The 25,768-nt window shown below is 27.8% G+C and overlaps 1 protein-coding gene across 2 annotated transcripts in view; it reads left to right on the top strand.

Moving 5' to 3' along the window:
- Positions 1-1,268: 1,268 nt before the first annotated feature.
- Positions 1,269-25,768, top strand: part of LOC127285220 (uncharacterized) — an 80,202-nt gene continuing 55,702 nt past the window's right edge. For both annotated transcript variants that reach the window (XM_051311108.1, XM_051311110.1), the window contains exon 1: positions 1,269-1,537. The gene's annotated coding sequence lies outside the window, so the exon portion shown is untranslated. The remainder of the gene's footprint in view (positions 1,538-25,768) is intronic.

Consider the following 25,768-nt stretch of genomic DNA (forward strand, 5'->3'; position numbering starts at 1 on the left):
ACAGTAACTAATGCCACAGTAACTAATGCCACAGTAACTAATGCCACAGTAACTAATGCCACAGTAACTAATGCCACAGTAACTAATGCCACAGTAACTAATGCCACAGTAACTAATGCCACAGTAACTAATGCCACAGTAACTAATGCCACAGTAACTAATGCCACAGTAACTAATGCCACAGTAACTAATGCCACAGTAACTAATGCCACAGTAACTAATGCCACAGTAACTAATGCCACAGTAACTAATGCCACAGTAACTAATGCCATATAGTAAATAATGCCACAGTAACGAATGCCACAATAACGAATGAAATAGTAACTAATGCCACAGTAACTAATGCCGCAGTAAATAATGTCATCACAGAAAATTAAAAGGCATTAAAATAAGCTGCAACGCTTATTATTTTAATCCATTTTGGTATTAAAATAAGTAAAATTGGATTAAAATAATAAGCGTTGCAGCTTATTTTAATGCCTTTTAATTTTCTGTGTTCCTTGTAAATAAAATAATTTTTGTATAAATATATTAAGAAACAAAGCAGCTATTTGTTGATGTTTGTGGCATGAGTGGAGGTCTGAGACGGTGGTCCGTTAATGTGCCGCCACTGGGACGAGAGATTCTAACCGGAATTTTTTTTTTTTTATACCATTTCGTAACATGAAACTTCTATTCGCTTCCCTATCAATTCAGAACTTCCGCTAGATCGTCATATGTTTCTCGACTTTTTAGTTATTATACAATTTCCGACTGACCGCTAATATTTAATTTAAACATATAATCAACATTTTCCATTTATTGCTTTCAAGTTCAGCCTTGAACCTAGAAATCTCTGAAATAATAGATCTGTCTTATAATAAACTTGAAGTAAATTATACGGAAGGAAGCAACAGGAGTTGACAATAAAATTCTGAAGAAAGAAGAAGAAAAAAAAGAAGAAGAAGAAGAAGGTAGTGAAAAAAAAATGGTATAAGGTACAAAGGAAAGAGAAAGAGGGAAGGCTAAGTGAAAGAGAGAAAAACGGTAAAATGTCACTGTTCCCTAATTATACGGAGTAACTAGCCTGCAATTCCAAAGCAAAGAGGATGCACGGAAATGTTCAAGTTCTACAAGATTCACTGTATAGTCGAGAGCACCTTGACTTCTCTCAAGGTACCGCTATCCTAGCAGCCAATTGCGTCACAGCATAGAGCAGAACAGACCACTCCGGACTCTTCTTTAAGTCCCTTTGGCCGGATGCCACTACCACCTTGGTTTATAAAGTCAGGACATTCCGCGGCCTCCAAGACAGAGCCGTGTCGACAGCCCAGCCATCAGGACGTTTTTCAAAAAATCGAAAAGTGTACGTGTGGTCGGGTTCGCGGTGCGAGTTGGTTTTTTCTTTTTTTTCAATATACTAAAACATATTTCTTCACTTTTCGCATCGTGATTGTTGTTGAAGAAAAATTTCTCCAAATACAAAACTCAGTGGCTTGTGATTTATTATTCAAGGTGAACTTTGAACCCGGTTTGTTGGTAACATTGACTCGGAAAGGTACGTGTGTTCAAATTTGTGTGGATTATTGCAATGTGTTGTAATTAAATATGTGTTAATGGTGGTTGTGTTTAGAAGAATCCTAAATCTCTTGGAATTCATTTTCAACATTTCCTTTATTTTAATTATACATGATCATAGGAAGGCGAGATTTCGTTATCACAGTTTTCACAATTTTTACATTAAAATTAATTCAAAACAATTTTTGAAATAAATTAATTATACTCTCTAAATCTGAATTAGTAAAAATGTTTGTTAATTTGAATTAGTGATTCACTTTTTGCTTCTGAATTAGTAAAATTTTACTAATTATTATAGTAACTTTTACTAACAATTAGTAAAATTTAACTAATTCTAAAGCAAAAAGTGAGTCACTAATTCAAATTAGTAAACATTTTTACTAATTCAGATTTAGAGGGTAAAGGTAATTGGATTTAAATTACAAATCTATTAAGAATTTTAAAAATATCAATTTACTTTTATATCCCAATTATCTATTTTCAAAATTACACTTAAGGCACTCTCACACCTTTTTGGCTGCCTGCAGGTTACCATGGCAACGCACGAGTGTGAGTGAGACAGAAAATTTGAATATTCAAATTTTTAAATTTTCTGTCGCACTCACTCTCATGCGTTGCCATGGTAACCTGCAGGCAGCCAAAAAGGTGTGAGTGCGCCATTAAATCTTCATATTCTGGTGCTCTTTTGTGTTTCAAATTATTTATTTTTATTTGAAATTCTGCCGTTTTGTTTCCTTAACAACTAAATCAAGAAAATGTTCTGCAATATATATCTTAAATAAAAAAAAAAAGTGATTTCATTTTTGTCTTCATTTATAGCAAAAAGCAAATCTTCTCGATGAACTCTTTGAGAACAAAAAATTAATAGTAAAGTCGATTGCTATTTCTTTATTCAGCTGTGCGGCTGAGGAAATCTCAATTATTTTCAAAGCAATTGAAAACAGAAATTGATCTTCAGATCTGTAAAAAGTCTTGATTCCTCGATATTTGTTTTTGAATAATAAAAATAAATTTAAAAATAAAAAGCCAATTTTTTGAGGGAATTTTTTTTTTTTTGCCTTAAAATATTTGGATAAAATAATTTTTTTTTTTTATTTACGTTAATATAACTGCTTATTTGCAACTTTGGGGATAAAACACGCGAGAGCAAGAATAGATAACTGTAAAAGTAGAAAAACAATCGCTCTTCATTTCACAGGTTAAGTTAGAATAATCAGGGCAAAGTGTCATTGTAACCTCAATTTCCCTCAAATACGAACAATCGTAACATTCCGTTTTGTTCTGAACTGTTTTTGGCTTCCAAGAATGATCACAAATTACTTCCTTTTTTTAAAATTCGAAAATAATAATTATAAATTCTAAATTATCTGTTTATAAAAAAAACAAATTATATACTTTTAATGGAGGTGTATCTATTTCTTTTCTATATAAAATACATTAAATTATATTAAGCATTTCGTCATGGTTTAAATTGATTATTCTACCCTCGAAATGGAATTTTTTTTTCTATTAGTAAAAATTATATACCTCCTTTTAGAAATACATCTATTCTCGTATAGAGAGAGAGAGAGAGAGAGAGGAGTTTTTTTTTATGCACACTTAGGAGGAAATTATAAAAAGCATTTTTTTTTTCTTTTAATGAATTTTTTTTTCTTTTTATAAGATATTTCAACACACTTTTAAGATTCTGAATTGTAGATTCCCACAGGGAGCGAGTTATACAGTATAAGTCAAAGTCAGGGTCACCGACGCTCCAACAGTCACACATTGAGTAATACTTTGTGTGTGCGGCGTGCGTGAATTTGACTTCAGTTGTACGAGAAAAAAGCATTAAAAAAAAAAAAATTCTTATTCAATGTTATTTTCTCATATAATGAAAAATTCCCCAAGAAATTCCTTCGCCTGAAAGTTACTAAAATTCTTTGTCAATAATGAAATTTTTATAATTTTATAAATTTCTAAATCCATTAAAAAAATTTAACAATATTTAAAGAGCCGACAAAAAATTAATTTTAACCCTTAATTGGCACTATGGGTCCAGTAGACCCGAGCATTTTTTCTCGCTCAAATTAATTGAATATTTTTTTATATTTTAATATATTAGTTTGATATATTCTTAGTAATTTTGTAAATTTTTGGATACAACTAATTCGATACAAAAGAATAAATTAGCTTCAAACATTAATAATAATTATCAATTTTTAATTTTAACCTAAAAATTCACATTTTACAAAATAAATACCTTTTTTGCAAGTTTTGCTGTTGTGGTAATTTTTTCCTTAAAAGAATAATACTTCATAACTTTAAATTTTTAAGTCATAATATTAAAATTTAAATAACTGACGCGTTTTGAAGAAAGGGACCTTAGAAGTAAAAAATTATAGGTTATGTTTTAAAATTTCTATAAGTGAAAATACACGCAGAGGATCAATTTTCAATACAAATTATTGATATTTAAGTCATTATTACATCCAAAATATTCAATAAAACATGATTTTTATTTTATATAAATAGAAAAAACTTTTAATCAAGGTAAAATTATCGTAAACATAACCTATAATTCGTTTGCTTCTAAGGTCCCTTTCTTCAGAGCGCGTCACATTATACTCATTATACACGCAATTTTTCGTTTTTATTTTTCACAATTTTTTTTAACTAACTTAAAATAAATTAATTCCTGCAAAACGAATTACATTTTAAAAAACACATCATAAGCTACCTTAGATTAAATTTTTGTGCAAAAATATTCAATACCGGCTGTACAATACACGCGTTTAAATACGTCGGGTCCAGCAGACCCGTTGTGCCATTTACATTCGAATTCGGAATTGTTAAGGGTTAAATAATTTTTGTTATATTAAGCCAAAAATTTATTATTACGATAAAATAAAATTCTGAAAAGTTATATGGTTCGTGATTATAAATTTTTACAGCGTCCTCTTCAATAGTCAAAGAACAAAAGTTTTTGTTTCTTGAACTGTTTTGCCTAAGTTTTGAGGTTATGTTTATGACTATAAATAAGTTATATCCATAGAATTTTTTCAAAATGGAATAATGTTAATCCTTTTAAAAATATTTACTTGAAATTTAAATTATAATATTATGATTATTAAATTTCTAACCTATAAATAATGACGAATATAACCTACATTATACATTTTACACCCGCATTTTTGTTATTCTTTTTAACTGTTTAAACTATTGTTTTCTCAATTGCAGAAAGTTATATATACTCAACGAATAAAAAAAATAATTAATTGATAAAATAAATTTCAGTAAAATTTTAATAAAATATAGAAAAATATAAATCTCTACTAGCCATGTATTATTTCGTGATCATTTAGTCCTAGAATAATATGACTATCCTGCTGTAAACAAAAAAAAAAAAAATTATATTTAATTATAATAAGCAAAATATTTAAAATTAATTAAGGGGCCGTCCATAAACTACGTTACCTATTTTAGGGGGGAGGGGGTCAAAAATTCTAAAAAAAAATGCATTTAACGCAATGGTAACGAGGGGGGGGAGGGGGTCTAAAAAGAATGAAGAAGTGGTAACGTAGTTTATAGACGGCCCCTAATATAAAAATTTATTAATTGAAAATTATAATTCAACTCAAATAAAAAGTTGAAAAATATTAAATAATAATAATAATAATAATAATAATAATAATAATAAAATAATTATAAATAAATTAAGCAAACAAATATAGACAGAAAATAAATTAAACTATAACAAAAAAAATAACGTTAATATAACGTTCACGTTTAGTCTTTTGTTTCACTATATATGTTTTGAAAAACGTGAAAATTTTAAAACTAAGAGATTTTAAAATAATATATGTGTGTGGTTTTCTTAAATTTTTATCTTTTTTTTTTTTTGAATATAGATATTTGAGTATAAAAACAAAAGTCAATGACATAAAGAGACGTCAATGAACTCAAAGTGAAACACATCCTCACCTGAGCCGACGAAACATCGCAATTTGACAAAAAGCCTGGGAATTTCTTTATATTCCATTTGCCTTCCTATGATCATTTATCGCCTCATACTATTCATTTAACGGTGAAAGGAAAAAAACTCTTACTTATCATCTAACGTTAATTTAAAGTTTACAATAAAAAAATTTTAATTTTAAGTTTCAATGACATGTTTTTTTTTATATAAAAATGATTATTTACGAACAAAGGAAATCGAAAGTAGTTCATTTTGAAAAAAAAGATTTGGATATCGAAGAAAATACCTTTTTTCGTTTTTTGACTATAGATATAATTATTTAGATTATTACACTAAAAAAAAATTTATTTGATTCAAATACTCGATTACTTGACTATTATTAAATAAATATTTATTTGAACCAAATAATTTTTATTTAAATTAAATAAATTGTATTTGAAACAATAATTTCTATAAATACTATTTAATAATAATAATAATAATAATAATAATAAATATTTATTTGATAATAGTAAAGTAACCGTTTATTTGAAACAAATAAATTCTTTTTTCAGTGTATAAAATATGTAGTTCATTTAAGTAGTTTTGAAATTATTGAAATTAATTTGGATTATAAAATATGTTGCAAAATATTTGTGGCACGCTCTGAAGAAAAGGACCTTAGAAGCAAAAAAAAAAATGTATTGAAATTTTAAATTGAAAATACACAAAGGGGATGAACCAATAGAAATAATTGATTTTAAGTCTTATAATTATACGCATCCAATATATTTTATAAAAACTGATTTTAATTTTACAAAAGTAAAACGAAACTTTTAATCAAAGTATATAAAAAAACCGACAATGCATTGCTTCTCAGGTCCCTTTAACAAATTACACACTGTAACAAAAAAATAGATTTTAAATTCCAACGGGACTTTATATAAAACTCACATCCTTTTGAAATTAAATCAAAGGAAGTTATAATGCTAAGGGAATTAATTTTATACCTTAGGAATTAATCTTAAGAGTGTTAATTTAAAATTAACTTTTTTTTCAAGTTGATTTTTAACTACAAAAAATTTTACTCCCAACTTCATTATTAACTTCCAAATTGTCATTAACTTTCTAAATTTTGTTCACATCATCAAATCAGTACAATAATTTAAACTATTTTATATTAATTTTTGCGTTGGCTTCGATCGATATCAAATTTCTTATCTTTTTTTTTTTTTGTATATTATAGTCGTTCAGGTCTTTTGCATTTCAAGGAAGAGTTCTCGCTTGACTGGCATCGAACTCTCCGTGAGCATTCTATATTATATATATATATATATATAGGTATATTGGTCGTTTCAAGTTGGGTTTAATCGACCTGCAGTCATGTGTAAATTCGTTGCACGCCTTTAGTGTACAAGCGGTAGGCATGCATCTTGAATACAAATCGGTCTAGGTCGAACAACTACATTATTCTTATCCAGAGAATTCGAATTTATTTCTTTAATACCGTAAATCAAAATATTTCATATATACACAATACCTATTGTAACAAATTCTTAGACCAATTTTATATTTTTAAAAAGATGTGTATTTTAGAATTTTTTATGTATATAACACCAATAGATTTTTGAAAATTTGAATTAGCAAAAGTACTATTAAAAACGCCACACAGCGCCTAAAATTGCAACAATATTGCCAATAATTCTTTAGGCCGTGTCCACAGTAAACCTTTTTTTTAGCGTTAGTCGCAAATACATGGAGAAAAATGTAAAAACGAATAAACTAACTTTTACTATACTTTAAAAGTAAAACCGGAACTGCGCATTTCTGACAATTTTTATTCCAGAAATAGTAAAATTTACTATTTCCGGAATAATTTTTACTATAACTCAGGAGTAAATTTTACTATTTCTATGGAGTAAAAATTGTCAGAAATGCGCAGTTCCGGTTTTACTTTTAAAGTAGTAAAAGTTCCTTTATTCGTTTTTCCATTTTACATAACCTCCAAATTTTAAAAAAAATATGTTAATATTTATGTTCCTTCGAGATTCAAATTACAAAAGGACACCGCACTTTTTACATTGAAAATGGCTTTCAGCCAAATCTTTTGAAACTCTGTAGTTTTGTAGTTTAAGGCTTCCTGAACAAAAAATCCTTATGCCAAAATTCAATCCTATGAGTAGTTTTTTAGCTACAGCACTTTAAAGTTAAAAAATAATAATAACCCTCGATTAACAGATTTTAAGCGATTTTGATTCATTTGTGAAAAAGAAAACATTCATAAATACATTATTTTTACGTTATTATTTTTTAAATTTAAAGTGCTGTAGCTAAAAACTACTCATAGGATTGAATTTTGGCATAAGGATTTTTTGTTCAGGAAGCCTTAAACTACAAAACTACAGAGTTTCAAAAGATTTGGCTGAAAGCCATTTTCAATGTAAAAAGTGCGGGGTCCTTTCACCACAATTTTTTGATAATTAATGAATAAATTAATAAAACATTTCTTCTTTTCTCCTCCTCCTTCTATAGTTTAGAAGCATATGAATATATACTTTAAGATAAATTAATTTTTTTTTAAATTGCAATTTAGTTTAACATAAATAATTCATTTTACCTATTTGTATACTGAATCACAACGTTTTTGCATTAAGATTCCTATGCGAGGCGTATAACGTAATGGTTGGATTATTATTTGTATTCGGTGCGTTGTGTAAGATAAGCGTGGGTTCGAATTCCAAGCGTTAGAAATTTGAATGTGTATAAAATTACTTTAAGTACTAACCGTACTCAACGGTGCTTAACCCCGATGACCGCAAGGCGCTTCGCACCCTGAGCTGTATCATCGATTTAACCATTTTTTTTATTGTTTCTAATATCTCAACAACAAATGTAATTCTAACATATTATAAAACATATGTTTAAAAAAATCTTTCCTTTACATATTTCACATTATTTAGAATGCTGTTTGCAATTTTAAGAATTTTATTATATTTTAAAATTCAAAACTTCTATGTGTTTTTCAATTTTTAACATATTCTATCATTTTTTAGATCCTCAAAGAATTATACAAAAAGAAAAGCCGGGTTTTCAATATTCACTTTAATTTTAATATACAGAAATAAAACTGTCAGGTTGTCTACCCTGATTTTATCTATTTTTAACTTAAGTGCTTTTGTTTGTTACAAGATTCTTTAATTATTATTTAAAAGAAGAAGAAGAGGACAGCTCCGATAACATCAACTGTTCTCTATAAAATTTTTGTTTCTTGAAACCTGTTTTTGATTATTTTTCACTCTAACAATGAGATTAATTTCAATTAAATTTTATACCCTCTGCTCCACCCTGATATCATAAATCTTTAACATATTTAATCACAGAGCACGAGGTTTTTGCTCATTTTCAATTTGTGCGACCTTGAAAAGCATGCTCAGCCGTAGTGAATTTATAATGAAAGTGCAAGCAGCAAGCGTAAATCCGCTGTATTACCTGAAAGCACATGTCTGAGTAAATAGTAATTATTTTGAGATCATATATAATTTCTGATGTTTATAACGTGTCAAAAAGGGTCTCTCGAAATATTTATCTTTAGTAAGAAAAAAAAGAAGCAATCCTACGATTTGTATCTAGAGTGAATTTTCACTAGAGCGATGAATGTTGTCGCCAGTTATTTTATTTCTGAAACTGCTTTTTGAATTTTTCATATATATATTTATAATTAAAGTTCCCATGGCTAGTAATGGAACAAATTGTACAAAGCAACTTTATGAAGTACATGACTGAAGGTAATATTATGGTAACCAGATGGAAATTACAAGATCCACTTTAAGAAAAAAATGCAGTATAAATTACTAAATCTATTTATAGAATAAAATGAAAAGTAAAAAAAAAAGTAATTACTATTTCATATTACTGGACTGCAAAACAATGAATTTCTATTCTTCACAAATAATTTTGCAAATGAACTTTTAGAATTGTTTTCTCGATTGATATACACAGAAAATTAAAAGGCCTTAAAATAAGCTGCAACGCTATTATTTTAATCCAATTTTGCTTATTTTAATCCATTTTGGTATTAAAATAAGCAAAATTGGATTAAAATAATAAGCGTTGCAGCTTATTTTAATGCCTTTTAATTTTCTGTGATGACTTTAGTTACTGTGGCATTAGTTACTGTGATATTAGTTACTATTTCATTCGTTATTGTGGCATTCGTTACTGTGGCATTATTTACTATATGGCATTAGTTACTGTGGCATTAGTTACTGTGGCATTAGTTACTGTGGCATTAGTTACTGTGGTAACAGTCAGTTACTGTGGCATTAGTTACTGTGGCATTAGTTACTGTGGCATTAGTTACTGCGGCATTAGTTACTGTGGCATTAGTTACTGTGGCATTAGTTACTGTGGCATTAGTTACTGTGGTAACAGTCAGTTACTGTGGCATTAGTTACTGTGGCATTAGTTACTGCGGCATTAGTTACTGTGGCATTAGTTACTGTGGCATTAGTTACTGTGGTAACAGTCAGTTACTGTGGCATTAGTTACTGTGGCATTAGTTACTGCGGCATTAGTTACTGTGGCATTAGTTACTGTGGCATTAGTTACTGTGGCATTAGTTACTGTGGTAACAGTCAGTTACTGTGGCATTAGTTACTGTGGCATTAGTTACTGCGGCATTAGTTACTGTGGCATTAGTTACTGTGGTAACAGTCAGTTACTGTGGCATTAGTTACTGTGGTAACAGTCAGTTACTGTGGCATTAGTTACTGTGGCATTAGTTACTGCGGCATTAGTTACTGCGGCATTAGTTACTGCGGCATTAGTTACTGCGGCATTAGTTACTCTGGCATTAGTTACTCTGGCATTAGTTACTGTGGTAATAGTCAGTTACTGTGGCATTAGTTATTGTGGCATTAGTTACTGCGGCATTAGTTACTCTGGCATTAGTTGCTGTGGTAACAGTCAGTTACTGTGGCATTAGTTACTGTGGTAACAGTTAGTTACTATGGCATTAGTTATTATCACAGAAAATTAAAAGGCATTAAAATAAGCTGCAACGCTTATTATTTTAATCCAATTTTGCTTATTTTAATCCATTTTGGTATTAAAATAAGCAAAATTGGATTAAAATAATAAGCGTTGCAGCTTATTTTAATGCCTTTTAATTTTCTGTGTATTCAAAGAATTTTAAAACCCTATTTTGAAAGATCGCTCCTTTACTAATATTCTTTATGTAAATTTTTAGATATGATTGATTATAACTGTTTTTTCTCTTTTATAGGGTTTAGGGTTTAGTTCGTTAGTGATGTCATAAACCAGACACCCATAATCAAAGTAAACTTTCAATTAGTAGGATTCGAGAAGATGTATATGGGAAACTCATTTTTAGGTTTGAAGATCTTAAAAACTGTTATAGATTTATGAAAAAATTCCAAGAACGTGTTTCCTCCGAAAGATATAATAGCTGAGATCGTTGACTTTAAAAATTCGATGGGTGATTTAAATTATAGTTTTTTATTGGTACTAATTTATGCCATCGTTTTAGATATGTTAGGTAAGAATTCTGACTTCTCAAATTACTCAAAATATTAGCTGAGGAATTCCATATGGAGTAGAAGTATCAGTGGTTTAAGCAAATTATTCTTTTTAGAGAAATTGATTTGTGACAATAATAAGGATAGTGATTTTTGGGTGATTTCCCTTTGCGATTTTAGATTATCATTTAAATATTCCTTGATGTAATCCTAGTTCTCTACACAGAAAATTAAAAGGCATTAAAATAAGCTGCAACGCTTCTTATTTTAATCCAATTTTGCTTATTTTAATCCATTTTGGTATTAAAATAAGCAAAATTGGATTAAAATTAGAAGCGTTGCAACTTATTTTAATGCCTTTTAATTTTCTGTGTAAATATTCCAAAAAAATATATTTTCTAGATCTTATTACGAAGTTCACTTCTGCCAAACCAACGTAATTACTTTTTTTCAATCTAGAAATGTGATAATCAAGTAAGAATTTCAAGAATCCGTGAGGTATGTGTACATATCTTGTTGTAATTTAAACTCCCTGTCTAAATAAAGAGAAACAAGGAAAGCGATAGTCAAAGGAAGTTTTCTTCTTCCTTTGAAAATGGAAAGGTAGAAAATTGTGGGAGCTAGAGGAGCGATTCATTAATTAAGTATTCTTTTCCTGTGGCATACACGACCTGCCCCACTATTCAGCACTCGCTCAGGTCGTTCAGGATCTTAGGCGCCGCCTGGCCATTGACCCTATTGCTTTAGCCCTGACCAAGACTCCATTTAAAGTTAACACTTATACAACATCGACATACACACACACATACATATTCTGTATTCGCTTGAGGCATCAGCAGGCGCAACTGTGCAAAACGAAAAAAGGTGCCATTTTAAACACCCTGAAACTATCTTCTTCAAGGCTACATTCTACTTGATCTAAAAATAACCAGTAGTCGTTTAATGACTATTTACCGATCAAACGTAGCATTCAAGAGTCAACCGTTCTCGCGTGATTTCGATTTAGCACGGCTAATGATGCCACACAAAGATTTACTGAGATATACTTATAAAATTCTCCTTTCATTATAATTTTTAGCACCTTTTTCCCTTATTCGATCGTTAATATATAGGGAAATATTCTCTTTATGAAAATTATTTATATCTTGTTCTTGTTTCGAAAAGATGTGAGTGAGCACGAAATCTTTCATGCGAATAATAAAAAGAAAAGAAAAATATTTGTATAATTAATTTTTCTATATCAATAGTTCCCACAATTTTCTCACAAAGGTAAATATATTTTACTTTTTTTGAGTAAAATGCAGAAGCAAATGCAGAAACATTTACTGATTGTAAATGTAAATATATTGCATTCCTAAATATAAATTCTAAAGTTTACCAAGCCTTAAAACTGTTGATCTTTTGAGTTTAAAAGCTAATGTTTAAAGCAGGCAGAAGCATTTGAATTACAATGAAAACATACTCGTAAAGAGACTCTCCAAAGAAACTTGAGCTTATATACTTCAGCTAACATCCCATTTACAAAGAAACTGTTGTACCTTCGCAACATAATATAGTGCATTAATCCTGCACATAGAGGAAGCGAATTTAGAAAATAAATTCCATGGGAAGTCATGCGCCGTTTTAAGAAAAAGATTATATTAAGGGGGGTTTTTTTAATATTCATATAAGTTATAATAAATTCTGTAAATTTAATACCCATTACAGTGATTCAATTATAATTTACGTTTTTATATATAAATGCAAGTGTCAAATTAAAATTCTTATGTATTAAGTTATTTAAATCCAAAATAGGAAGTTTAATATCCTGTTTATCCATACCGCAAAGAAATAAATTCAGAAGAAAATAATGTCGCATAAAACTTACAGATAGTAACTGCAGTATAATTATTGTGTATAATTATTATGCATAATGTTTCAAGTATATATCTGCACATAATGGTATAACTAAATTATTATTATGTAAAACATTAGACATACCCGACAACTTTTGTTGTCCTTATAATAAGTTGTACTGTTACATACTTCATTAATGCGATTATTACAATCTGATGCCAATTAACAAAGAAATAGTGGCACATAGTCATATAATTTTTTTTTTATTGTGAAATATATTAATTATATAATGCATTGTTACAATTATCCATAAAGAGTAGTGGCAGACGCCATAGTAACATATGCAATATTCAAATTACTCTCCAATTACTTACTTGGAAATAATTTTTTATGTATTAAAAATTTTATTTTTCTACATTATTTATGATCACAAATCATATTTTGATTTTAGGAAATATAAAATAAAAAATAATTTTATAATATAATATGTTTTCACTATAATAATAATTAACATTAATCTATTCGTATTGCAAAAATTATTTTTGATATAATTTTAAAAGTAAAGAGCACGCATTAATTTTGTTTAATGCGGGAAAAATATCTTCTAAACATATATATTAATAAACCGGACTTCAATTCGAGTTGGCGATTAAAATAGTACATGCGTATATCTATACCGGATGATAAATTTTTTAAACACGTTGAGCTGAGAAGAAGATCTAGAACAAGTTCTTCAACAACAAAGTACAAATAAAGTGAATGTTGTAAGGTATATGTAAACGCGTTGGTTGCTACTACCTTAAGACCAAATAGCGCCACAACATATATATTGCTAAAAGATTGAGACAATATAATATTCATATATTATATTAAATATTAATAGCTCTATTTTTATCAAAAAATCGTCTATTTTCTAAAACATTTTAATTAAATTTTTCCCTTCAATAAAATTTAATTAATTAATAATAAATTTCAAAATTCTACCAAACTTCAATTTGATGCATTTTGGAATGCAACGTTTTGGTTTGATATAAGGACATAAGGTATCAAATTAATCCAAATATTGGAATCATTTTAACACAGTTTTCTTGTGTGTATCAAATTGATACAAGAATTAAGATCAACTCATGCAACGTTTTGATTCGATATGCGGTATCAAATTGATATAAATATTTGAATCATTATTTCAAGGAATGATCCAGAATATGGGATCATTTTTTGCTACCTGAATTGGTATTAAAGTATAACTGTCATGGCTGACATGCTCCTATTGACAAGTTTATTAATTAATTTATTCACTGCACTGAATATTCAGATATTAAAAATACTTTTATTATGAATTTTAAGAAAGAGAGAAGCGAAAACTTATAAATTGCGAGCAATTAAATAAGAAAAAATTTATTTCGAAATAAAATGAAATACACTAACCTTTATTTATGTTTATCACATGAGATTTAAGTTCACAATCACAACACTTGAAAATTTTTAATTATTTTTATGGTTCAAATAATTATCAATAATTTATTTATTATAAATGAACAAATTTTAAGCAATGCACGCTTGATAAATATTTCTAATGCGTTGTCAATTAATGCAATTAATAATTTCCTATTACACAATATCATAATCGACATATATGACATTTGTAAACAAACAGGGTTGGGAAACAAGAGCCCAAAATATGTTCGTCCAAAGCAGAGTTGGGTAGGATTGAAATTCGCTTTGGATGAATATATTTTTGGCTCTTTGCTTCCCAACCCTATGCGTTTATTTACAAATGTCATTTGGCAATTAAGAATTCAATCAAATTATATCAAAGCAAATTATTAAAAATTGATTCCATTCATATTCCAACTATTTGATGAAAATTCTATGAAATTCTGTCATTAAAAATTGTTTCCATAACTGTTTAATGGAAATTCAATCAACTTCTATCAAAAATAAATTATTAAAAATTTTTTATTTTCATATCCAACAATTTGATGAAAACTATCAAATTCTATCAAAAATGAATTATTAAAAATTGTTTCCATTCGTATTTAATAATTTAATTATAAAATGAACAAAATTTAAACATTGCATAAATAAAAATAAATGCGTATACCTAAATATTTTTCATGCGTTGTCAATTAATGCAATTAAAAATTTTCTGTAACACAATATATATCTTAAATGCCAGATGACATTTGTAAACAAACAAGGATGGGAAGCAAGAGCCCAAAATATGATCTTCCAAAGTAAAGTATAGGGTAGGATTGAACATATATTTTGGGCTTTTGCTTCCCAACCCTGTTGGGTTGGGAAATATTTCGTTACAGGAAATTATTAATTATTATATTAATTGATAACGCATGAAAAATATATTTATAATAATTGTTCAATGTTTAAATTTTGTTGATTTATAATTAAATTATTAAATATGAATGGAAACAATTTTTAATAATTCGTTTTCGATACAATCTGATAGAATTTCCATGAAATAGATAGAAAAGAATGGATACAATTTGTAATAATTCGTTTTTGATAGAATTTGATAGCATTTCTAACAAATAGTTAGAAAGGAATGGAAATAATTTTTAATTAATTAGTTATTACATATTTTAATATTTCCATTCAACAGTTGGATATAAATGGAAACAATTTTTAATAATTCTTTTCTGATTTAATTTGATACAATTTCCATTAAATAGATAAAAAGGAATAGAAACAATTTGTAATAATTCGTTTCTGATAGAATTTGATAGAATTTCCATCAAGTAGATAAAATGGAATAGAAATAGACAAATAGTTAGAAAGGAATGGAAATAATTTTTAATTAATTAGTTATTACATAATTTAATATTTCCATTAAACAATTGGATATAAATGGAAACAATTTTTAATAATTCTTTTTTCTGATTTAATTTGATAGAATTTCCATTAAATAGATAAAAAGGAATAGAAACAATTTGTAATAATTCGTTTCTGATAGAATTTGATAGAATTTCCATCAAATAGTTGGATATGAATGGAAACAATTTTTAATAATTCGCTTTGATAGAATTTAATAGAATTTAATTTGTGTAATTCAAAACGTAGAATGGCATAAACATTTAATTATTTTTATTTCATTTTAATTGAAATAATCCTTTAGTTTATAAGGATTATTTTGTCTGAATTTTAAGTTATTGTCACACCTAGTTGAAGGGAAAATGTTAATTAATATATATTAAAATTTTTTTAAATAATTGATTATTTGATAATAATATTGTAAAGATAATTTCCGACAGTACTTTGTAATAGTTAAATTTGTCACTTGGTAAAAGAAAATACAATAAATGAGATGAAAAGTATCAATTCTTGATGTCCTTCACCTTGACTTCGAGGATTTTTACTTTTCATCTAACGCATTTATGTGAACAATGCATTATAATTCTGTCAGGTAAATGTCATCATTAAACCAACATTAATATTGATAACTTTATTAAAAATTGAGTTTTCTTCTTTTTATATACAATATTTAGAGTTTTTTGACAGTTTCATTTTACTATTTTACTGATACAAAGTAAATAAATAAAAAAAATTTTAAACAATTTCAATATGAATAAATTTGGATTTTATTTAATTTATGTACTTTAGTAAAGCAATGTATTTGCTCAACGTAAAGCTTATATAAAACACGTATGATAAAGACTTAAACGTCCCTTACAAACGACATCGTAAAAGGAAGATGACAAATAAATAAAGACAGATGAAACAACTTTCTTTCACGCGCTTGCAACAAGGCGAAGATGATGAATAAATTTGCAAGACGCGAAGCTTATAAATCAGACTTTGTCATTACTGTTTGAAATTTCATATACCTATATATATGAAAAGAAATTAAAAATTCAAAATGGAATACAACACATAGATGTTAGAATCCAATTCAGAAAAAGAAATTAAAGTCAATGTCCTATACATAGTGAAAAAAACAAAGATGGTAATCCTAACTGTAAACTAAATTCCAAGGAATGAATAAATAAAATATATTAGTTCTATTTGCAATAAACTTTGAAAATATCGAAGCGTTACCTTAAAAATTTTCTCCCCTAATTTATATTTCTTTTTAACCATAAAATCAGTTTTTGGTTCGTTTTGATTTTAAAACTCGAAAAAAATGTGAAATTATATCTATATTCGAATCAGGATTTGAATCAAATTTAATTTAGAAAGCGAATAAGATTTTCTTTTTTTGATATGACATTAAATGTCATATTTTAATTATTTATTATATGCACTTTGAGAACTGTTCTCATACCATCAGGAGGGAAATAAGCAAAATTTTCTAAGGAGCGTATATATACATTTAATGGTCGATACCTGGACGATCACCGCACCGTTATGACATAAGGTCGTCGATATAACGGTGTCTCAAGAGGCAAACATTAATTATGCTTCTTATTAGTCTAGTTGACCAGGAGATGACATTGGAAAAACTTAAGGATATTAAAATTTTAACTGCTTCTTAATTTTTTCACGAGTAGAAAAATATAGCAATATGTGATAGTAATTATACAGTAAATGTCGTGTTTTACTACTCACGTAAATAAGTGTTTCAAATCTGTAGCGTTTTTTTTCTATTTAGAAGCGAATCCCTTTTCATTTTGTATTCCACTATTAAACTCGTTATTAATTGTTTAAGTTTACATTGAGATTTTAATTGTTTTACCTTTCAAGAATCCAGTAAAAAATTTAAATATTTAGTTAACTTAAAAATTTAAATATAAAAGAAAACTTAATTTTCATTGCTTTTTTATTAAAAACTAAATTTACAATCAAGATTATTAATTTCTACTTTTGACCTGGTATTGCAAACACATTTAGAACTATTTCAGATATTAATGTCAATGAATTATATAAAATAAAAATTTTTAAATTCATGTCACATTTACATTTTACAAGCTTCAGGTTGGTAAACGTAGTTTTATATGTAAGAACGTTTCGCGAAATAGATCAAATTTTTATATATATATAAACATCACGACTCTTATAGGAGCAGGTAAATTGTAATCAAAACAAGTAGAACTTTTTGTGATTAGAAAATGATCTTATTGAATAATCTAGATATATCGATTAACTAATATTAATTTTTCTAATACAAAATAACGGAAAAAAACTTTACTGCGAAAAGATATTTAACTGAAACAATTAAAATTTGTTATAGTAAAACGTTTTTTGAATATTTGTTAATGTCATCGAAAGCAAATTTACTTAATGAGAAATATTTGTACAATACTCGAGGAAATTCTAAAAAAATTCTTTGTTGTTTCATATATACGTTGAACCTGTTTTAGAAAGATTCTAAAATCATTTCCTTATAAAATATGCAACAGCAGAGTATGTAATACCGTATACCTGTGTTGAGTCCAATACCGTTTCATCTCTAGGATGACGTAATTACTCTCCGTTAAAAAAAAATACGATCTCTTTAAACTTGCTAACGAGCTAATAATAATTTTAAAGAATAATGTTGTGCCTCAGCAGTTCTTAAACTGTTTCGTAATTTATGAGGATGTAAATTACATACAAAAACGCTATATAATCTTTTTTAAAAAAAAGCACATTCACTTTAAAAAAATGTCTTTAAAATTTTGAAATATATTTATTTTACATTACTTATTTGTCAAATTGATACTTATTATTTTTTAAAAAAAACTTTACAATCTTAATGAAGTGTTAAAGGTGTATTATACAATTACCGCATTAAACAATAGACATATATACCATTCATGAACAGAAAATATAACCTGTTTGAATGAATATTAATAAGACAGAGAGACTCTGAAACCATTGTTTGACAATTTTAGCTTCCGTCACTACCTCCAGATTTCTAACTGTAAAAACCTTGTCATTGGAATAAAAATTAGCCTAAGTGGAATGAGATTAATGTTAGCCTGATTTGTTTAAGGGAGGGTCGCAGATGAAACGACCTTGTTACATTCATAAGTTATAATAATTTTTATTATTTTAATTCAACGAGATATTTCAAAAACTTGTTCACAAACTAGAACTCCATACAAGCTAATTTGATTTTTACTAAATTATTAAAAACTGTATATTTACTATAATAAAAAAAAAATTTACACCGTTAACTGAATTACAGAACTTACAAAATTTTAATTATTAAAAAATTACTAATGAAACAATTGAATTCATAATACTAGTGTTTTAGAATTTTGTTGTAAAATTACTAAAACTATTAAAACAGCAAAAATCGAAGATTTTGGTTTAAAAAAAAATATTCTCGACACAAAAGCCTAATACAAAATATTTAGGTTTAAAAATTTGAAACACATATTATAATTGAATGTCAAAATTGAGTTTTTAATCATTTTTTCGAATATCCTCAGGGGATTTTATCTAATCCATTAAAAATTTCATTCTTATGGAGTTTACGATATGTTTCTCAGAGCTATCTTTCATTTCACACTAATCTATATTGCAAAAGCAATAAAATCAAAATTCCTCGTATCTATAAAATACTAAGTATTCCTTCGACGGAAGTAAAGGAAAAAGCTTAGAGGAAGATTTATAAGAGCAGTTAGAAGTCTTGTAAAGGCTAAACTTTGCAGAAAATGGCGAGAATTCCTCATGTAAACACATAATGGGCTTCCATTTTTTTTTCCACGAATTGATCTCCTTCCATTTTCTTCATCTTGTCCCTTTCTCTCTCATCATTCTCAAAGTGTATCGCAGTAGTATCATATATATATATATATACGCGTACTACTTGATGTTGTGCGGCATTTGGATCATTTTGTTCTTGAGGAATAATAATCTGACAAAGAATGTAATCAAAATTTAGTGACATTTCGGGAAAAGCTATATTTCTGCGTAAATTATGTAGCATAATTTTTTTTTACAAATAAATATAATTAATAGCAGTTAATTATTATTAAAAAGAAAGCCTCGTTTTGTTAAAGTAACATTTAATGTTATAAAATAGCATTTTTCAGTGGAAAAAAAAATTAGTCATTAACTGTATGAATCGCAAACCTATAACAAAATTAAGATGAATTAGTCTTTTTAGAATTCTAAGGGCAAATAACCTTCCCTAATAACACAAGATATCTTGGGATATATTGATAATATCCCGCAGATATCCTATGGATGTCCTATGGATATCAAAAGGATCTCTTGAGGATATCCAAAAAATCGGCGGTTTGGATATCCCATGGATATCTGAGGATATCCACAGGATATCTTCTGGATATCTCTATAGATTTTCATAAATGTCCTCAAGATATCCCATAGATATCGTCAGGATATCCCACAGATATCATCAGGATATCCCATAGATATCGTCAGGATATCCCACAGATATCATCAGGATAAAATATCCAATATATATTTTGTGGAGGTCTTAGGGATATCATGTGGATATCCTATGGATGTCCTGTTGATGTCCCACAGACCGGCGGTATGGATATCCTAGGGATATTCTATGGATATCCCAAGATATCCTGGGGACCATTCTACCCTGTGGGCAAAAAACCATGTACGTTCTAAAAACGTTTAAAGAACGTTTTTAGAACGTTTCATATCCACCAAATAATGTTCTGGAACATTATTTGGCGGATATGAAACGTTCTAAGAACGTCCTTAAAACGTTTTTAGAACGAACATGGTTTTTTGCCCACAGGGTAGGATATCGACCATTGATATGGATATCCTTTCGTTATGAGGGTTATGGGAGAAGTTTTGTAAATTTGAAGGAAATTTCATTGTAAGTTAAGGGAAAAAAGTGAAATTAGACATGGGGAACAAGGGGGTCTTATATATATTTAAAAATGTAGACGAGATTTAGATTGTAAATTTAATTGAAATGTTTTCATTCAACTGGCAGAAGGTAGAATGCTTTTTGATAATGTTTTTAATGGTCGTTGATGGAGCCAATACGTAATTGCGAAAAAATCTTTGGTGGAATTTTTTGGGGTTAAATAATATTGGAAATTGGGAAGTGGGGTTGATAATCTTATAGGAATAGGTATTTAGTTCAGTAACATTAAAGACACTTGTCGTGGAGGTATGGGGTTAGAAACATTAAAGGGTCTTGCAGGGTTGGTTCATTTTATCTTGTGGCCAAATTCAATAGATTTGGTTTGCTTATAAAATTGCATAAAATGAAAAAAATGTGATAAATATTTATTTAGTCAATATTTAATAGAATAAGGAGTGTTGAAAATGTGACGTGATTCCAATTCGAAAAACGTTAAAGCCTAATTCGCGGATAGAAAATTTTCTCTGCGTTAGGTGTAATAAAAAGTTTATCATAATTAAATGAAGATTTCTATAAAAAAAAAAGATGAATATGAATCTAGTGTATATATAAAATAACAGTTTAAATTAAAATAATTAATTAAATGAAATTAAAAGATAGTTATCAAAAAAAGTTTTAATTCAAACGTGTTTCAAATTGAGTAATTGATTTCTTTTTTATTGTTTATAATTATTAAAAATATTTGAATAATTCAAATTAAATTCTATAAATATTCAAATTGTATAAAAAATTAGTAAAGTTAAAAAATAATTGAATAAATTTAATTGAAAACTTTTAAATAATTTACCAAAGTTAGCCAATTATTGACTGATAAAGAATACTGCAATAATATTTTGTCTTTTATTATAGTATTTGTTTTTATCGGTTAGTACCACATAATATTCTGTTTGTAAATGCAAATGACTTTACCGCATTGCAAAATTGTGAAGTAATAAAAAAAAAAAGTACGTTAGGATGTGAAAATTTTATGCATAAATTGTTAAACTGTAACGGTTGAATAGCTGAGTGGCGTCATAAAATTGGTGACAGAAAAGATAGAGTTCCATGTCTTATGGCATGTTGTTACTGTGCGTGAGATCGGTGGAAGGGAAAAAGAGAAAGAATAGAAAAGAGAAGGAGATAAGGCAAGTTTATCTACATACTTGAGAATTTGTGGACCGCGCAACGGTAACCGCTTGGTCGCTTCGACCATTGCGTCCAAACACCGTTACACTTATGGGCACACGTATTCATTGGATGTCGGCGGACCAACAAGAAAATAATGGTGTAGAGCTCACCATTATTTTACTATTAGCCCATCATGTCCGCGAGGGAATAGTGTGTCGATGCCTTTCATTGATATATAATAATGCTTCGGCAATTGCAATATATGATTCTGAAAAAAAAAATCAGTAACACAACTTCATCTTGCACTGGTTTTTCAAATTACATTTTTCCTTCAAGTAATTTGGATAAAATAAAAAAAATACAATTTAACTTTTTTCGGAGAGAAGATTTTTATGTTAACAGCCAATTTTTATTTACATAATTAAGGATATGAAAGATAGAAGAAGGTTATTGTAACACTCAGTGACCTACAGATAACAAAGAATTTTCTGAAAGCTCATTTTTCACATGCTGCACTAATTGCAGAAAAATAATACAATAATTTAACTTTGAAAGTGGAAATTTTACATTATGTGAAATTGGATCAGCATTTCAAATGACAAAGTCATTCTACAAACATAATAATACAATTCTCAATTGTTTGTTGTTTTAGAACAGTTTTTCTATTTCTAATTTTGAGTTGCAAAAATTATTCATGAATCATTGAGGCAATATTAGGTTCTATAATTATGGGTTGCAGTTTCCCCTCTTGTATGAAATATATTTAATTTAAGATATGCTAGCTTTTTTTTCGCGTCTAAGAAATCATAGAAATTTTCGTTTTTAGAATCGCATCAAATTAAAAAATAAATAATTTTGACCAGATGGCAATGCGAGGAAGGTAGGACACAGTAACTAACTCGTACCGTTAAAGTGCGTATCGCGCGGTTTACTGAATAGATCTAGGTGAAAAAAGGGATTATTGCACACAGAATTGGCGGCCCCGATCTGGATTCTGTCTTGCGGTATATCTCCACTTATCTTCAACTGCTTCCCGGCTTCCGTGGCTAACGCCGGTTTAACGCCAATTTAACGACGAGTGGCGGCACCGTTAGTATGCACATCCACAGTTCGCCCGCCTGCCTACCTTATATTACAACATATCTGCTTCCTTCCAGAAAGAAACGCAATCTCATAAGGAACCACTCTAACTGGATATTCAGTTGCTTGATTCCGCCTCCTCTAAACTAACAACTTTATTAATATATATATTTCCCTTTGGATAACAATGTTTCATCAACATTCCATTATTTTTGCATTTTGGCTTTCATACAGCATAACTATATCCTTCCATTAGTTTGAAAAAATATATATAATGAAATAAATAATCGTGACTAGACAAGCGGTACTATGTAAAATTAAATTAATTTAAAATAAACATAAATATAAGATCACAATGAAATAATTTGGTTAACCAGTCCGAATTTGGTTAAGACAGTGAAGGGAGATCGACTAAAAGAAATTTTTAATTAGATCAAGTTGTAAAGGCGCTGTTACACCTTTTTGGCTGCCTGCAGGTTACCATGGCAACGCATGAGAGTGAGTGCGATAGAAAATTTGAATATTCTGAATTTTCTGTCTCACTCAAACCCGTGCGTTGCCATGGTAACCTGCAGGCAGGCAGGCAGGCAGCCAAAAAGGTGTGAAAGCGCCCTTAAGGAGATTCTCTTATAATTTGAAAATATAAAGAGGGGAATCGAAATAATTAATAAATTTAAATTACGTCCCTCCCCATTCTCTTGAAAAGAATTATATATTAGTAAACGCATCTGATTTTAAATCAAATTATTATATATTTGTGTGACATGTGTTTTCAACGGTATCTTGTCATTTTCACGAATCGAATTTCCCTAATAACAAAAATCCCGACTGCCTTTTTCCCGAATTGCTATGTCCCCGAAAAATAAAAAAATATTTTTTATTAATAATGAAGGATTTACTGCAAAATATTTATGAAGCGCAAAGATTTCTCCTATGAGAAAACAAACTGTTTTAATTTTTTAATGTAATTTCATTAAAGACGCTTTTTTTCACTTATCATATTTTCTTTTGTTGGGAATCTCAAAAAATTTAATTAAAAGTATCAAATAATAATAAAGACATATAAAGGATAAATATTTAAAAAAGGAAAAATATCTCAAATAATGATTGGACATCAAAAACTATATATTAACAAAGGAGATTAATTTTTGGAAAGAACGACCATTTTGTATCTTTTGGATTTTCTGGTATTTTATTTCTGTTTTTACAAAAGATATTTCAAAATTGTTTATTGTTTAAATTTTCTAATAATGAATCTTATCTAATTTTGAATTTAATCTAATTCTGAATTTAATCAATTATTAATCAAATTTTGAATTTATTTAAAATTATTTCTCTAAATTTAATCTAAAATTTGTGAAATTAATTGAAATATTCATTTAATTTTAATTATAATCTATTGTATCTATTTCCATCTAATTTTGAATTTATTTCAGAATGAATTTGATTCTCTAAATTTAATCTAAATATTTTTGAAATTAATTATGAAATATAATTCATTTAATTTTTATCAATAATCAATTGTATCCATTTTCATTGTTTTTTCTTTCCATTCCTCGAATTAAAGAATCCTTATTCTTAAATGAATAAGTAAACAATTTTTTTTTAATGAATATTTGAAATTATATCGAGTCTAATTGAATTTTTTATATTATTTTAGAAATGAAAAATAAAGAAATTTATTAATTTTGATTAATTGAGATAATTAATTTATTTAGTTTTGTTTATTTGTTAAGATTGACGTGATTAGCCTGGTGGCCTTGTTCACGTACCAATTTGACATTTAAATATTGAGATTAATTAATTAATTGATTCAATATTTAATTTCTTTGTCCCTTAATCATTTTAATTTTTTTAATTTTGTCCCAAGAAAGAAAATCGGTCCAAAACAATTCCTTCGAGTATTCTTCATGTTATCTTAGTTAATTTTTAATTAATTAATTTGATTTAATAATTTCATTTAAAAATTTACTATTGATAAAAATAAAATTTTATTGTAATTAACAGTGTTGCCAATTACATGGAAATTTCCCGGAGTACGAGAAATTTTGACAGCATTGGGAAATTTTACGGGAAATGAATAAATTACGGGAAATTCCGGGAAATACTCTAATAATGCACAAATTTAATAGATTTTTAACTAAAACTCAAGTTTTCTAACAGAATATATTTTAAAAAAGTTTTAATGATTTATAAAACGATAATTACATTCAAAAATTAAAAATAAAATACATAAAAATTCAATATAAATAGTAACAATAGCAATACAAATAATAATAAGTTTTTAGCAGAGCTTATATATTATATTATAATTCTAATAAATTACAATTTTATATGGTGGGAAATTGCAAGGAAATTTAAGAAATTTTTCCGAGAGAAATCGGGAATTTTATATACTAGACTGACGGGAAGTTGAGGGCTCTCGCTCCGGCAACACTGGTAATTAATAAGAAATTAAAATTTCTTTAAATTTTTTTTTATAGATTATTGATTAATAAATTCTGATTCGGAAACCGGTTTTTCGAAACGTCAAAGATGATTTTGATATATCTTTCCAATCCTAAAGAATTGCAAAAAAAAAAAAATTTTAATGGAATTTATAGGATAAAAGTTTGCAGCACTTTATTTTCTTTACATCGCAGCTTTTATATATTGTTTACTCCGTAAAGTGGTAAGAAAACTTATTGTGAAGAACATCAGTGATTGGTATTTACAATCTTTAACATTTCTCCTCTAAAATCCAACAAAATTACTGGTAGAGACTATTTTCGATTTTTAATAAATAATAACTAAAATTATCATATAATGAAGATGATATTTTAATATAAGTTATTTACTATATACTCGTTTGCTAGATAGCGTTTTTGGTCCAAGCTAAAATTAACGCGGGAAACCATATTCAAGGTCCGCATT

Source organism: Leptopilina boulardi, unplaced genomic scaffold (genome assembly GCF_019393585.1).
Source record: "Leptopilina boulardi isolate dan_hultmark-lab unplaced genomic scaffold, ZJU_Lbou_2.1 LbouV2_330, whole genome shotgun sequence".
NCBI classification, from domain to species: domain Eukaryota; kingdom Metazoa; phylum Arthropoda; class Insecta; order Hymenoptera; family Figitidae; genus Leptopilina; species Leptopilina boulardi.